Genomic DNA, 17,933 nt, shown 5'->3' with positions numbered 1-17,933 from the left:
TTTATGGTGGTCATTGCAGACAGGACTGTAGGCTGAGGCTTACATTTCTTGATAACAGCATTGCTTTAAGCAACTCCCCATTTCCCTTCCTTTCCTGAGTTGTACAAGATGACCATTTGTGACACTGCACACATGCTCATGGTAATGGGGCAAACTTTGTTTAGATAGAATATGGGTGCTTTTATGATCTTTAAATGGTGGATACTATATACTCTCTGTGACCCAGCATTTAGAGACCCACAAGTTCCCAGTCCTGTCTCTTAATGATTTAGATTCACTATACTTCCTCCTGTACTGTTGAGTCTCCTTAAAAGTTAGCTTGGGTAACCTGTGAAAACTCAGTGGAGCTCCTGTGGTCCCTTTTGAGTCTCAGTCTGGATATATTCCAACAGGGCACTTTCAAGTCTGCATTTCCTAAGATGGGGGACCATGCTATTTGCTCAATGCTTTACTGTGATACAAATTCTTTAAACTTGTAGCATTTTGACAATTATGCCACCAGGGTTCCGGGGGGGTATCCAAAATAAAATAACTTTTAACTTAGATTTGTTCAACTTGGATTGAACAAACTGCTTTAATACAGAGCAAAACAACTATGCTCTATCTGACCAAAAAACCTTTGTGCAGCTTTTGAACTTCCACAACAACAAATAAGAAGAAAGATGTTAAATGGGACAATTTCATATCTCCGTATCTTACCCATATGTTTTCTTCATTTAGTGAAGATCATAGATTTGATAATATTGCAGTTTTGTGTTCCATGTTCTCCTTTGTGTCGAGAGTGTGATCATGCACATCAGCAAGGACTCTCTTTTTGGTGAATAGAGAAAGAAAGAAGGACTTATTGTAAAACTGGGATGAAATCCAACCATGATAGACCAAATGTAGGTTTCCAACTGCCTTTCACTGTGTTCTGCACATGAGCATCCAAGGGGCTAGCTGAGGCTCTCATATTTGGATTTTTTAGTGTAGCAGGTTGTGTGTTGAGAATACTGGGACATGGACCAATGTGGGAGACAATCCAGAGCCTAAGAAAACTGCCACTGTGCTAACTGAACTGTCTGAATTAAATCTCAGACACCTCAGCACTAGATGCTCAAGCAATTTCCCCTTCCACCTGAATGTATTCCAGATTTATCATGAGGTTTACCTTTTGGTTTTGGAATCCCTTTTTCCCCTGTTGATTTGACTGTGTTAGAACAACTCACATACACAAAAACATACGCAAGGGAAAAGAAAAGAAATGGGCAGGAGAAGGGGAGGGAGACGTGATGGGGACCAGCAACTTGTTTATCAGATTCACGTTCAACCATCTGTTGTTAATGATTAGATCTTCAGCTTCCAATTTTCATTTGAATGTTATTGCTCATTTCTAGCTGGGTACCGAAACGTCACTTACCAGTGCACTCAGGATTCTAAATAAGAGACTATTTAGATTGGAAATCTGTTGGAGGAGGAAATTATGTTCCCTATTATACAGCAAAATATGTTTTCTAACACTGACACTTTCTGATACTGTGTTGTTGACTTTTTATGGAAGGAGACTCAAGGTCTGAGGCTGAGAAATGAATTCACCGGTGGTGCAAATTATATTTAGACTAGAGGGGGTTTGGTGAATGTCAAGGGTCCAGGTTCTGACCTCAGGCAAAATGGTGTAAAAAAAGAAAAAAAAAAAAAGCCTGAAGTCATGAAGTATTTATTCCAGATCTACAGAAAAGAGAAGGGCCTCAGCATCCACCAGTTGAAGATTAAGATGGTGCTTTCTGTACCACACGGCTAGAAGATATATTTTAAAATACAAATAATACAGCTTGCCCTTTTCTGCTTGTTTTCACTAGTTTCACCCCTTCTACTTCCTCACGTACATAGAGCAACACAATAGTAACTTTGGGGCTAGAACCTGGCTGGATTCCTGTTCTTTTTTCTAGTAGAGCTTAGGAACAGCTGAACTCTGATATACCTAAATCTCCATTAATATTCCTGTGAATAGCTATCTACAAGTACTTCACAGATAATAAAACTAATAATTATCTCTTTTTTATATTTAAAAAAGTCAAATGTCACTGTACTTATATCATCTGCTCCTAGAACAACTATTTTTCTCATGTCATAGTCTTTCTATTACTAATATTTCTGAAAAGAAAAAGATATGTTATTATTATATTTAAAAAGAAAAAAATCATAAGAAAATGTTTCTTGACATGATTTCTATTTGTAGCCCCTCTTTCTTTGATTGTCTATGAGCAATTAAAAGATAGCCTATGACATTGCTTCAGAGATTTAAAATTAAAATATAAATCAGAATACATATACACAAAGGCAGACAAACAACAAAAGGAAAAACCAACCTCAAATCAATGAAATAAAGAACAGTACAAAGTCTAGTCTCATTGTGAATCGATTGTATATAAAAATCATTGTGACAGCCTAGCACAAGATGATCCATGTTTTTTGGCTTAGTTTCTTTCCTTTTTTCTTTTCCTTTTTTCCCCAAAAAAGAGGTTAGGTGGTCCTTTTGACTTAAATTTTTTTCTTTACCATTCTTGACAAAATGACTTATCAAATGACACCTATAGCAGAAAATCCAAAAGTATTACTTGGGCATTGAAAATCCTGCAACAATATGAGGCACTTCCTCATCTTTTTAAGTTAAAATCAAGAAAATCCAGAAGTAGCCTTCTCCAAAGCACCTAAGTGACTTCTGTATACACATATAAATCACAGAGGTACTTTGGAGTCTAGATCCCACTGGGATCCTAAATGCTTATATGATTTATGAAAATAGGACGCATATGGCTGTGTTACTTAGGTAATTCAGAAAAAATGGCTCCTAAAGGGAGAGCTGATCTAGCTGGTTTTTGCAGTTACTTTGTTTGTCTTGCAATCATATTTTACTTATGGAATCTTTGTGCTCCTATGCTTGTGGGATGTGGCAGAACATTAATTTGCTATTTTTCACAGCTTGCATGCAGCCTATAGAATTTTTTTCTATTGATTGCAGGTAATTAAATTGTATTTGTTTGTTTTCATCACTAATGTGGTTTCTATGGGAGTTTGACCTGCCATCTCTATGGCAAATATAATAGTTTTTACCTTTGTTGGATTTTAGTATTAGCATCAAACAAACAGGACAGATATCACTTAGACAGGTTAGTGCTTTGCACTAAAAAGGGTGAAATACTTGCATTACCATGTTGAAAAGCATTTTATTTTTACATCATATTTCTTTTATCATGCCCTGAATAAAGAAATGGATGCTCTAAATTATTGTAGATTCAAATGTGCTTCCTGTATCTTGTATGTGGCAAGGACACATCACTGCAAACTGAACTAAGTGTTGGGTGTAAGAGGAAAACCTGAGATGTGCAAATCCTTTCTGTTTCTGTGCACCAGAAGTAACACAAATATTAGAAGTATTACTGATATCCAGTTACATGGTAAACCAAGTATTACTGATATCCAGTTACATGGTAAACCAATTAACATGATGTTTGCAATCCTTCAAAACAGTAAAACAGGTCTACAAATATCACCTATGATATTTTATGTCAAACATTGTGTAGTCACAAGCAACGTATAAATACATTATTTAAAAATATACATCTTGGACAAAAATGTTATTTATATTGGTAGAAGCTTCATTTGAGTCCTCTTCAGTGGGTGAACAGGGTAATTAACCCATTTAAAAGCAAACAACGGGTAGATGTAAAGTATAATAATGATATTTAACAAGAGGATGTGGTGTATTCAGAATGGACTAAATGAACAGGAAGGCAGTCATACCATGAGGTCTTCAGGGTCAGGCACTCGGAAAGTGCTGTTTAACTGTGGCTTCACAAGAACTCTTGGGGGTATTCTGCACTTGTCTTATGCTGGATGAGAGCGTACTGCCCTTATGCAAGAGTAAATGTGAAAACAGAACTGTAACCATCACTGGGATATGTCGGTAACATGTGAAGCTCCCTGGAGAACTTGAAGATCCAGGTATCTTGGGAATGAGTGATATGCAGAAAACACAGCCTGTGGGGGAAAAAAGCTACACAGCACAAACTTCTGAATTCCTTTTTCTCTCCTAAGTGTGTAAAAATATCAGCCAAAAATCCATCTAGTTGTTGCAATACTTTAAAAAGGTCATGACATGACCACTGACCTTCATCTGCTGACAGTGACATTTTAGCTGAAACAATAGAAACACATGTTTTTAATTTTTAAGGTCCTGAGCTCAATTTTAATAGATGGTGAGAACTGCTAGTAGCCCAACACTGTGAGGATTGCAAACCAGTGAGCAGTGTGGTGATATCTCCTTGTCCTTTATCGAAAGGATAATTTTAAGGAAGTAAGTGCTCGATAGGCTGAACCTGTCTTTGATTGAAAGACATTTTAACAGGGAAACATTCAGTTTCTGCAGACCTTATTCGTGGGTTGGCTAAAACTTTCAGCCCTCAGTGGATGATGTTTGAATGCAAGTGTAATTGTTGCCATCACAGCCAGCACGCTGCTGCTTCAGCTGACATGGGCTCCAGAATTAAACGCATGAGCAATTCCGAGCTTTGGAGCCAGTACTGCATAGCTGGGGGCTAAAATGTGCCTGTGCTCTCTGCAGACTGGGAAGAGCTGTCTTGTGCAATTGCACTGCATCCCACACATTTCTCATCTCTGAGGTCCACTTCTTGGCATCATAGGAGAAAGTTGGTTCTGTGTAAATATCAGGAGACATATGACCTTGGACTTTGGTGTATTTGGGACCTAAATAGCACTTTTCCCCCACTGTTTCCTTCAGAGCAAATGAAAAATAAAGGTGTTTAGAGGACTTAAACCGATTTTCCAAATGCTTACAGCTTGGATGAAGAAAATGCAAACAGCAAAAGCAAAAGTCATCCCCCAATTCCAAATTGAAATATTTTGCTTGAGGACTTTTTAAATGCCTTAAATTTTGGAGGAATTTTATTTAGAAGGACATGCAGATCTATTGAAATTTTCTTTAAGTAAACAACAAAAAAAAGGGAATAAATGTTTCAATTAAGACATCATAAAATCTTTGCTAAATATTTACTTATGATTGTGATTAACTGCAACTGAACAAGACAAAATGGATGAAGCCTATAGCACTATCCACATTCAACATTTACATTGGTCCTGCACACCTTCATGAGTCTCTCTAACCTCTACCCTGCAAAGGCTGGGGCTGAACAAGAGGTTGGGAGGTTCAAAGCTGGTACAGCTGACCCAAGCTGACCAAAGGCATTTTCCCCACCCTGTGATGTTGCATTCATCATTCAACACTGAGAGAAGGGAGGAGGATGGGGCATGAGTGAGTAAGAGAAACATTCATTATTAGTGTGTTTGTATTCTGCACATCCCAAGGCCCACTTCCCAAAAAGTGGATGGACATCCTCTCTTGTTGAGAAGCAGAAAATAAATATTCCTGTTTGAGTTTTTGCTTGTTTCCACATGTGGCCTTTTATTCCTTCCATCAAAATGCTTTTGTCTCAACTTATGCATTTTTAATTTTGCTTTCTCCCCTCTTCTATTGAGGAGCAGGAGTGAGAATGTGCTTTGGTCAACATGCAGCAACCAGACGAGGTCGACCCTCATGGTACCATTTCAATTTCTGAACATTTCATTTCTTTTTGCCTTCAAGTTCCTCTATTATGAGAAGCATTCAATAATTGTTCTTCTTTTAGCTTTTCCTCTCTTATCATTGACCCCTTATCATCCCAGATCCTAGGGTCTCCGTGGGCAGCTCTTTCTTGCCTCCCTAGAGCTTCATCCTTTCTTGTGTTGAAAAATACATTGCCTCATACCAGTTAATCCTAAACCAGGGCGTTTGTTCTCCAAGGAAAGTTCTGTGATGATGAAGGAAAATGTGAAGGCCTCTGGATTTTAGGTGGTTTAATCACGTACTTATCTAAATGTTATTGCACCTATGGACAATAGATGTATTTTGACTGCATTATATCACTACTATCAAATTAACTTTGGAAAGAGCCAATTAACTGCTGTAAATTATTCTACTTCAATTAAAAGAAACAGAAATTGTGAAGGACTTTAATATACAAATTTGAATCCACAGATTTATGAGACACCAAAGAGAAAAGTTGAATTCCTTTTTTGTAAGAAATGAGAAATTATCTGGAAGGAATGCAATAAAAAATAAGGATTAAGCTAAGTGTCATTATCATTTTAACTTAATTTGTCAACAGAGTAATATATCTAGCTATATTACTCAGTTGACAAATCAATTACAGTTATAATGAAACTTTATACGATTTTACTTTTATTTAATTAGTTGCATCAATATGTTTTTTTTTTTATTTGAGTTGCACATGAATGCATCAAAATATAAATGATTGAAGCAGGTTAATTATAAGCTTTCAAAGCATACATATCTTAGAAACAAAAAGAAATTTACAGTGCAAAATGCTATAAGTAATGCAATTTGCAAGATGTTTTGTTAAGCTGGCTAAAGGCCATTTTCTTAAATAATACTACTAATAGCAACAATAATCCATGCTTTTGTCACAAATTATTTTGTGATTTTACTGAACTGTGATGGGTTGTTTGCCTCTAGCTGGATGCCAGGTGCCCACTAAAGCCATTTTGTCACTCTCCTCCTCAGCTGGGCAGAGGAGAGAAAATATAACAAAAGACTCATGAGTCGAGATAAAGAGAGGGTGAGATCACTCACCAGTCACTGTCATGGGAAAAACAGACTCAATTTGAGGATATTAATTTATTGCCCATCATATCAGAGTAAAGTAATGAGAAATAAAAACAATTCAATAAACACCTTTCCCCTACCCCTCTGATCTTCCAGTGCTGAGTTTTACCCCTGAGTTCCCCACCTCCCCTCCCACAGCAACACAGGGGAACAGGGAAATGGGGTTGAGGACAATTCATCATATGTCATCTCTGCTGCTCCTCCCACCACATGGGTTGGGCTCCTCGCGCTCTTACCCTTCTCCTGTGTGGATCCCCTCTGTGGGGACTGTCCTTCACAAGCCACTCCAGAGACCTTCCCATGGGTTGCAGTTGTTCACAAACTGCTCCAGTATGGATCCTGCATGGGCTCAGTCCTTCGGGAACAGGCTGCTTCAGTGTGGGCTCTCCACAGGGTCACAAGTCCTGCCAGCAATCCTGCTCCAGCCTGGGCTCCTCTCTCTACAGGTGCTGCCAGGACCCTGCTCCATCAGAGGCTTCCCATGGGGTCACAGCCTCCTTTGGGCATCCCCTGCTCCAGCCCGGGCTCCCCCAGGGGCTGCAGGTGGATCTCTGCTCCCCCGTGCCCTCCCTGGGCTGCAGGGGCACAGCTGCCTCAGCCTGGGCTGCTCCAGGGGCTGCAGGGGAATCTGAGCTCCAGAGCCTGCAGCAGCTCCTGCCCCTCCTGCACTGCCCTGCCTGCCTGCAGGGCTCTCCAGTGGCTTTGGTTTCTGGACAGTAATTTCTCCCTGTTAAATACATTATCCCACAGGTGCTACCACCTCGGTCTTCTGGGATCCAAGATGATCCAGCTGGCACTGGCTCCACTGGGCAGGGGAGAACTTCCAGCAGCTTCTCACAGAAGCCACCCCTGCAGCCCCCCCGCTGCCAAAGCCTGGCCGTGCAAACCCAATACAAGAACCATCTAAAGTAATGGATGTGAAGTTATTCCCTCAATTTTTTTTTTCTTCCTTCAAATCTCTGCTCCCAAGGGTAACACATTTTATTCTCTGCAATGGAATGTGACTCCAACATGAAGATAGTGAGTCATCTAAAAAAGTGTTATCCGGTTCACTGGTGCTAAGTACATTTGATGCATTATGCATAGAGAGGGGGAGTGGTAATTTAAGAGAAATTTACACTATGCTATTTTATGTATTTATTTATCTTTTTTTTTTAACACTGTTACAGTGTTACAATCTAAGCAACTGCTGCATCAAATGACGATTATACTAACATTAAGCTATAGATCACCTCCTTAAACAGACACTGGGAATTACATTTCTGTGGTGCTACACAGCACTTTTAAAGTAGGCTGTTGCAATTATGCCACACAATTACCTAAGTGGCCCTGATTCAGGAATGTATTAAACATGCTTAAAATTAAATTAAAATGAAGCTTGTGTTTAAATACTTTCCTATATAAGAAGGTGTCCTAATTTTTTTCTGTTAGGTAGGAAATTGCTGTGTTAAATCAATAGGTACTTAAGTCAGTTATTCACTGTCATCCCCAGGAACACTTGCACTGAAGCCACAGACAGATGGCATCCCGAAGATGTTAAAAGCCAAACAGCCATCTCTACTGTCCCATCACTACAGCTTTTCCTCTCCCAATCTGTGGCACATCACAGGGTAGTAGTGACAATGCATGCTTGGCTGTGGGGAGTGGGGACCATGTTCAGTAGTATGATTTTCACAGTAAAACTCAAAATGTCTCCTCTCAAAGTTAGACTGGACCAATCCTTGACAGAGAAGGTGAAGACTCATTTTTTCATTCATAGAATGTGTGCACTTTCTTCATCCTTAGGAGCAGATTCAGACCTACATTTCTCACCCCTAGTGCAACACTTTAATCACTAGGTGATGGCCATTTAGTGAGGGGAGAGTGTGATTCTTATTCTTTTGAAAATAATAGAATTAAGTTTTGTTGGACTGACAAAAGAGAAAGAATTACAAAAGCTCCAAAACATCAAGCTGCAATTCCATGCTCATCTCCTGGCATTTTCTTGGCTTCTTTTCCCTCTTGTAAAGATTATTTCATGTAGGAGTCATACATTTTCTAGGGCTCAAGTTTACCCTTCTTCAAACTAAGTGTCCTAACACCGAGAGCAGAAATTCCTCTGGAGTTTTACTCTCTGACATTTTATTTGTAGATGCTTGACTAAACCTCCCTGTCCTGTGGAAGCCCCATCTAAAGAAGGACTGGGGAAGAGAAAACTAGATTTACAAAATGTAAATATGCTTTGCTTTCTGGTTTGCCAGACCCTCCTGTGGCCAGAGCCACAAAGTGCTTCTACTGGAAAAAAATATAAAAAACACAAAAAACAACAACAACAACAACAACAACAAAAACCTGCTTGGGATAAAAATGGGCTAGCATTGGACAGTGCTGTGTTCCCCAGCAGAGAATAGAGTGAGCAGGTATATCCACAAGGCATTACAAAGAAGAGCAGAGACACAATTTCAGGCCATCAAAGGTGTAGTGCCAGCATGTGACCGTGTTCACAGGGGTTCTTGGATGAGGGAAGAGGCAAGAATGTTGACTCCATGATCAGAAGGCTTGATTTATTATTTTATGATATATATATATATATTACATTATCACTATACTAAAAAGAAAAAGAAGGACAGGTTTTCTCAGAAGCTAACTAAGCTAAGAATAGAAAAGAACAGAGATAACAAAGGCAGCTCTCTCAGACTCTGTCCGAGATAGCTCGGCCTTGATTGGCCATTAATTATAAACATCCAAGATGGGCCAATCACAGGTGGACCTGTTGCATTCCACAGCAGCAGATAACCATTGTTTACATTCTGTCTCTGAGCCCTCTCAACTCCTCAGAAGGAAAAATCCTAAAGAAAGGATTTTTTGTGAAAAGATGTCTGCAACACTTGCACAGCTCAACACATTGTGCTTAAGTGGTTATGCTACCATGCTGGTGCACCTTGATAAAGTGGGTGTAGTAATTTCAGCTCCAGAATTAACTCCTGGGAACCATTGTGCCTCCACTTGTGAATCCCACCTTCTCTTTCTGTCCCCTGCTTTCAGTTTTCCATGTGGTAAATCAATAATTCATTAGAGTAATGACAATACTCCCCTTGTGTCAGTTATTAGGCTGTAAGAATGACTTCTTATTTCAGCCTTTTCTGGTCAAGGAGGAATTTTTTTCCCCTTACAACTCAGTGGCTATTTATACAGTTTTACTCCTCATATGTTTTTAAAAGGCTGGACTCCTCTTCCTCCCCTGCAGAGAAGAGAGTTCTTAAGCTTTGCGTCTGGACTCAAAAAAGGATTTAAAGAAGTGAAGGAAACAGGCCATACCACAGTAGTCAATCTAAGGGACTGGACCATCAAATAAAATAGTAAGTTTGAGCAACGTGAATATTCAGGTGAAATTTTGCTGGTTTAAGAGTCAATACTTCACTAAATTTGGAATTCAGAAGTGCATTCTTGTTGCTTTTGCTGGCTGTCTTTTGGAGTGTTTCCTTTTGTCACTTTCTCTGAGATTGTGCTCTGCTCACAATGGAGCAATGGAGCAGTCAAGAAGAGATATAAGGGGTCAAATATGTGATATATTGGAGTTAAAAGGAAACAAACAACAACAACAAAGAAAACGCCTTACTTTTCTCTTGTGCATTTTATTTCTCTGACACGATTTTTGAAAATAATAAAACCGAGAATCCTGTGAGGTTTCAAATATGCAGATTTCAAACTGAAGAGTTGTGACAAGAAAGAGAGAGTGATGCACCAAATGTTTACCGATACACTTAGCAACAAAGATCCTCCCAACAGACACAACAGCAGGTAGTTTTCTTCTTATAGTGATTTTGAGGAACACTGTCTGGAAGTGGAACATGGGGATTGTTTCAGTCCTTAAGAGTGGAGTTACACAAATGCTTGCATAATCCTAGAATGCAGTAGTCAGAAGTCTGTGTGTTTTCTGTAATAATACATGTTTCCATTTCTAATATTTCATAGTTTTAAAAATTTTTATTGAGTGCAAATGAGCATATTTTTTCCTTTATTTTCTCTTTCTTTATTCACCTATTGCTTTTCCTATTGTCATTCAGAAGGAAAGGAAATGTTTTCTAGAAAAGTACTTGGTACATATATAATAAAAAGCCAAGAAATTAATGCATTACAAAAAGTTTTCAGTATTTTTTAAATTGGTTACTCCACATCATTTGTGTGAAAACTCTACAAGCTCTATAATGAAAATATTTTAAAAGAAAACAATGGTTTTTTATTTGCCATGAACTTAGAGGTATATTAAACAAGTAAAATCTATTTTAGTAAGTATACGGATAAGTTAGATATATTTTTATTTGCCCACATTTCAAGTCAAAGGATAAGGAGAGGATATTGAGATGCTATTATTTTTCTCATCTCTCAATTGTAATAACTGTTTTAAGTCAAAGGTTTTCCTCTGCAATCAAATGGCCATGAGTTAATGGAACTCAGGAACAGTGAAATTATTTTTTTGGCAAAGGTGAGACTGTGCATATACATAGGTCTTCTCCTCTAAATACTTTTAGGTCCTGTAATTTCTTATTCATGGCTATCTTCATCATTTCCAAATGAGCTGACCCCACGTGCCCAAAACTAGACAAAGCAAATTCAAGTTTAAACTCAGGGGAATGGGAGAGTGGTGGGATATAGGAGCAGTAATAATATGTGCAGATGATTTTTTAAAATACATTTTGAGGGTGTATTTTGATAGTTATAGAAGGGAATATATTTAAAATTGGATTTATAATCACCAATGTATCTCTCCTCTTCAAGAACAAAACACAGTGGGTCAAAAACTACTTGGCGATAATCATAAACCTTTTTCTCTAAATTTTGATGTGCTTTTAAAAGCTCTTTGTAGAGCATTTCTTTATCAATGAACCCACAGTATAAACTCTGACATCTGTTGTGAAAAATGAGTGTGTCTTTACTTCCACTTTTGATGGAAAACCTTGGGAATAGATGAAGCTGGGAGGGTGAATACAGTGACAATGAAAGACCTTCAGGACCTTGTTCTGCTCCTCTGTACACTCTTTCTCATCTAAAGCACTAATGAGAAAGTTACATTCTTCTGGTATAATTACTTAACTTCCTGTAGAGGTCCACAAAAGTGGAAGATAAGCAGATCTCACTTACCTCTGTGGGTTTTGGTATCTCCTCCCATAACTGCCACTGACCCAGACACCAAGATATTGTGCATCGCCACAGCACCCAGGGGGCAGATCCTTCCAACCTCAGCCTTTTCTGCAGCCCACACTTTCCTAGCAATTTTGTTGGAGGCAAGCTCTTGATTTGACCCAGAATCTTAGAAAAAAGAAAGGTTTTAAAAAATTACACACTGTGTTCAACTTTTTTCCCCTCTTTATTTTAGTCTTCTCCCCCCTGTCCCATCATGTCTCAAAATGCCTCTTCACCTCAATAATATTTTGACATTTGGGAAAAACTTCTTTTAAAAAAAAAAAAAAAGGATAAAACATCTTGGCACAAGGGAGCTGCAGCTCTTCAGTTCCCATTAGAATTTCTGAAACGACAATAGCTGAAAGGTTAGGGCAAAACCTATTAGAAAAGAAAAGTTGAGGTAAATCAGGTGAGCTCATCGAAGAAAATAGGGAAAGATTGGTTCCCTTTTGGGATTAGGTCTAATTAAGGTGAGCAAGCAGCTGTGCCTGTTTGGAATAACAATTGTGCTAGCATGTCACTTTTTTTCTGCTTAGTTTAAATTTATATAGTTTGGGAATGGTGGATGTAAGAAAATTAGAGCTCATTTAGAATCTGTTGAAAGGACACTGCGCCTTCATTATTAGTTTTGCATCTGAATTTTCCTGGGGCTGTCCTCTCACTGTTATAGGTAATGGATTTTTCCCCAGATGTAATTGGATGAGTTTAATTTTTTCTTTCATTACCTGTCTAGAAGCCCTCTGCCCCTATTTCCCTTTGTGTTTTATTAGGACTGTAACCCCTATTTAAATAAAGGCTTTGATTGTGATTATATATGTTCAATCAGCACTTTCTGATTGAATAGTTCTGGTCACACAACGCTCTTGCCTAGCATTTTTTACTAATTACATTTTTGCCATGGTTGTGTACTGTAGAACTTAAAACAGTGTTTGCTTTATACCTTTAAACTCTGGCTAAAAGTTTGTATCTCCCATGGGCCAAAGTACTTACAAAAAATTTAGGTGTTTTCCTGTTGTAAGGTATATGAGCTGAACTCATGTACCTTGAGGTATATGAGGTCAGAGCAGCTGCCCACTAAAAAGATATAGCACTGATTACATCCTCTCCAGAGTATCTGGATATATAAAGTAAGTTGGCTCCATTTTAAAAGTCTTCTGTTGTTTTGATTTTCAGGGCTTTCCTGAGGGTTTTGATTTCTCTTTATTTTTTGTGGGGATTTTTTTTTTTTTTTTGCATTGTTATATGGTTTGGCTTGATGTTTTTTCTTATTTTTTTTTTTTTTTCATTTTCAAGATGTATTTTCTTCCATTGATAAGTTTTAAAATTACTTTTACTATGTAAAGCCATGTTGAGTTTTCTGCTGTTAAAAATTACCACACAGGAAATTATTTGTTTTTTACAAACATCTGATTTATTCTGATCCAATTCTGGTCTTCCCACACCAGAGGAGTTACATCAGGGTAAGGAAGGAACTCCATTTTAGGCTTCTAGGTTTTACAAAGCTCATTGGGAAGAGAGTATCTTCCTCCAAATTCCACTCAGTGTCTTTTAGCTCCTTTAATTAATATAAGAGACCTAATGAAAATTCTTGATTACAGTTGCAGAAACCCAATTCTGAATCTTAACTTTGGGAATCTAAAGATCTGTCTCATTCTATTCTCAACTATTAATACATTAATTATATTTCTTTCCATAATGCGTAAAATACCACATCAGGTTAAGCCTCCATCAGTTAACAACACTAACCTGGAGATATTTGGGGACATTCTTTAAAGTGAAAGCAAAGTGGCTTGAACAAATGACCAAATCAAAATGATAGTTTTTGATATGCTTTCCTTTTAGATCTCTCAGGAAAAATGATTGCACAAAGCTGAAAAAAATGCATACCTGGTCTGACACAAATCACAGGTGATCCTTACAGCACATCTCAGATCAGAGGGAGGAGATGATGAGGGAGGACCTTTCCTATAGAGAAGGGCTGGGGAGGTGGGATTCCCTTGAGAAGAGAAGACTCTGGGAAGCCCTTAGGGCACCTTCCATGACCAAAAGGGGTTTATTAAAAGGAGGGAGAGAGGTTTTTTATACAGATAGTGACAGGACAATGGTGGGTGGCTTTAAACTAAAAGAAGTTAAGTTTAGATGAGGTATTAGGAGGAAATTATTTTTGTGAGGGTGGTGAGATCCTGGCACAGGTGACCCAGCAAAGCTGTGGATGTCCCATCCCTGGAATTGTTCAAATACAGGTTGGACAGGATTTTGAGTGACTTGGTCTGATGGAAGGTGTTCCTTTCCAGGTGGATGAAAACCAGATGGTCATTAAGGTCCTTTCCAACTTGAGCCATTCATTGATTCATTCTATGCTCTCCTTAGGTAAGACTAAAGAGTCTGTCTCGAGATTTAACAGGGAAGGACATTGAATCACAGTTTTCCTTGTAACTTGTACAGGAACCACTTAGGTCTAGATCTTTAGTCTAGACTGGACAAAACTCTCCTGATCTGGGCAGTTCATCGATACATCCTGTGATAGGATCTTGATAGCATCATGCTTATAGGATCCGCTTCTTCAGAGAATCAGTGGTGAGAGATATTGAATGGAGACTTAACTATCCAGATATTTTCACTTTTATTTTTTCATCTGCAGATTCAATTTGAGTAGACCGCTTTGGTATTTCAGCTTTGAAACATTTTCATCCATCACATTATTAAAAAATGACTAAACAGTGGGTGGTTATAAGAGATCACTTTTGAAAGTAGCTTACAGATTGTTTTCATTGCCATCCTATTGTGCATACAAACAGCTTGTATCCCTCCATACATATTTATATAACTTAGATGTTTTAGAACTCTTTTATTTGGAATAATTTCAACACCACGGAAATGCTACCTTAATATCAACAAAGTAAATAATAATAATAGAACTTTGTGCTTATGAAAAAATAAACAAGTGAAACTGTGTTTTTTACCGAAAACCTCATTATTTACTGCAATTCTCTGGAAAATTGTCATCAGGCTTAACATAATGACTTCAAAACTTCATTGTTTAAGAGCTCAAAAAAGCTAAAGCATCAAGGATTTTTCTGACAAAAGAAAGGCTCCCTCTAAAATGGGAAGGATGAGAATTCATGACGATGTAGTGAAACATAACACTATAACATCAACTTACAATATTCTCAAGAAATGTTTTAGAATTTCTTGTACCCCCTTTACCAGCATCCCCCCTCTTATTTTGCTTGTTGGTGTCCCTGCACATGCGGTGCCTCCAAACCTCACTAAAGTGACTGTTCTTTTTGGTGATGGTTCTTCAGTCTGGACATTAGAAATAATATAAACAAAATAATATAGACAAACCCCAGTTCCTAACACCCCAGGACCAAACTTTTTCCTTGGCAAAGTTCAAAGGCTGTACAGAGCTGAGGATCCAATAGCAAAGAACGGAGCAAGGTAATAAAGTAATTTAAAGGTCAGATAATTTGCAAAAGCAAGGCAGAGGTGACCTCAGAACAACCATGTGCCAAATGCTGATTTCACACCTTCCAGGGCAAACTCAGTCTGCCAATACTCTCTACAATGCCCTTAAAAAACTGCAGAATATCTGAAGATGGTATTTTAGCAGACTGATTTCAAAAGAAAATATAGTAATGGTAAATAGAAGTTTTATTGGTGATTCATGTGGAACAGAATGGCTTATTGAAAAGTGTAGCAAGAAATTATGACACTAACAGATTTCTTGTTGGTTCCTTCCCTTTTCAAAGTATTTTCATCGTTTTACTATTGACATAAAGTGAAAATATGTATGTTGTATATACAACATACATATTTCAGGCAGATATGCTTCATTTTTATGCAAAAATACTCAAAATAGCCATTGAATTTTTACATAATATTTGTATTGCAAACAGCTTTGTGGACATCTAAGTAAAGGTTATAATGAAGTTACATCAAACAAGTAATGAATTTTTAATTTTATTTTATTGAGGATGAATTTTCGCAATTCTTTTTTTTTCTGTCCTCACATTGAAAACAACATCTGTCATTAAGCATGAGCTTCACTTAGAAGTGAAATGAAAAATAAAAGACTGATTGTTTTCTCAGGAGAATTTAAACTAAAGTGCAGATCTTTTTTTTTAATTATTGGTTTAGGTTTTTTCCTAAATTGAAATAATAACGGTTGGGGAAACTATTCCTCAGTTAAAATTTTTCTATTTTTGGTTTAAAGACTTGCCTCTCAAAAGTTTCAAGTCTTCTGTGGTAGAGACAATAATATATTCTTTTTTACTTTTGAAACATATTCTAAACATTACTTCCAGCTTACTTGGTTGGTTACGTCTCTTAGTAGGTAATAATGGCATTGATATAATACTTGCAGTGCTAAAGGATTCCAGACATCAGTTCTTAATGCAAATGGAGTCTGTTTTGTAGAAGGAATTAACAAATTTGCTCATCACCAACTTCTCCACGGGATAATAGCCACCGATGGATAGCTGAAATTAGGGCAGTTATCTAACCTAAGTCTATAACATTTTATACTATAAGGAAATTATCCTCCACCCTCCAATGAGTCTTTTGGGGAAAATTTAACTTTAGAAGAATATAATTACGAGGGATATGCAAATAATGGATTTTTTTTCATGAATATTCATTCAAATAGAGAGCAATATCTCTGATTTTTTTGTGATCTTCTGTGACAGTCATGAGTTCTGCTTTGCTTACATTAACACTTCCAAAACTGAAAATATATTGTATGGAGTTCATTTTTTGGACTAGCATGTTATTTTCCTGTTCATCACTACATAATTATGTAAATAGTAAGAACTCCCATTAATTTTTAAAGTGCTCAGTAAACCCATAGCACTTTTGCAATATTTTTATGTTAAAACTTTGATGATGCAGATGATTTTCAATTTTTGCAATTTACACTATTTTGCAGGTATGCTGTACTTATTGATGGCTAACAATGTAATTTCTGATTAAAAAAAAACAAAAACAAAAATATTGCTCCTTAATAATGTCCACCCAAAGTAAAATGGATGAAATATATTTTTTTTTTCATTTCATCGTTTGGGAAGAGATCTGGATCTGCTGACAGATATAGATACTTAAATTGAGCTCCTGACCTAACCCGAGTCTCTCTTTACCCTACCTTAATGGTGAAGAAAATGCAGGATATTGCAGTGCAGATCTGTAGGCAGGAGTCTGCCAATCAGAAAAGTAAAGGCAAATTAAACAATTTTCTTTCTTTCTTTCTTTCTTTCTTTCTTTCTTTCTTTCTTTCTTTCTTTCTTTCTTTCTTTCTTTCTTTCTTTCTTTCTTTCTTTCTTCTTCTTTCTTTCTTTCTTTCTTTCTTTCTTTCTTTCTTTCTCTCTTTCTCTCTTTCTTTCTCTCTCTCTCTCTTTCTTTCTTTCTCTCTCTCTCTCTTTCTTTCTTTCTTTCTTTTTTCTTTCTTTTTTATTTTTTGAGATCTTTGTGCTGTATCTTTAGTAATTGAAAGTGCATTTAATAAAAAACAAAAAAGGAATTTTGAGTACTTTTCAGTCTGAGAAAATTCAACTTCACTAATAACACTCTAAGGAGTCAACTTAAAAAATGGATAACTGAGCATTTTAAATTGCAGCACATCATTTCTGTAAAAGTTGAGTGCATAGCAAAAAATAATTCAGTAGAAGGGAAGGGAAGTTCTGGGAAGGGAAGTTCGGGGAAGGGGAAGGGGAAGGGAAAGGGGAAGGGGAAGGGGAAGGGAAGTTCCGGGAAGTTCAGAGATGGGAAGTTCAGGGAAGGGAAGTTCAGGGGAGTTCAGGGAAGGGAAAGAAAAAGAAAGAAAAGAAAGAAAGAAAGAAAGAAAGAAAGAAAGAAAGAAAGAAAGAAAGAAAGAAAGAAAGAAAGAAAGAAAGAAAGAAAGAAAGAAAGAAAGAAAGAAAGAAAGAAAGAAAGAAAGAAAGAAAGAAAGAAAGAAAGAAAGAAAGAAAGAAAGAAAGAAAGAAAGAAAGAAAGAAAGAAAGAAAGAAAGAAAGAAAGAAAGAAAGAAAGAAAGAAAGAAAGAAAGAAAGAAAGA

The sequence above is a fragment of the Molothrus ater genome, chromosome Z, assembly GCF_012460135.2.
Source record: "Molothrus ater isolate BHLD 08-10-18 breed brown headed cowbird chromosome Z, BPBGC_Mater_1.1, whole genome shotgun sequence".
Taxonomy (NCBI): domain Eukaryota; kingdom Metazoa; phylum Chordata; class Aves; order Passeriformes; family Icteridae; genus Molothrus; species Molothrus ater.
This window is presented reverse-complemented; position numbering follows the sequence as displayed.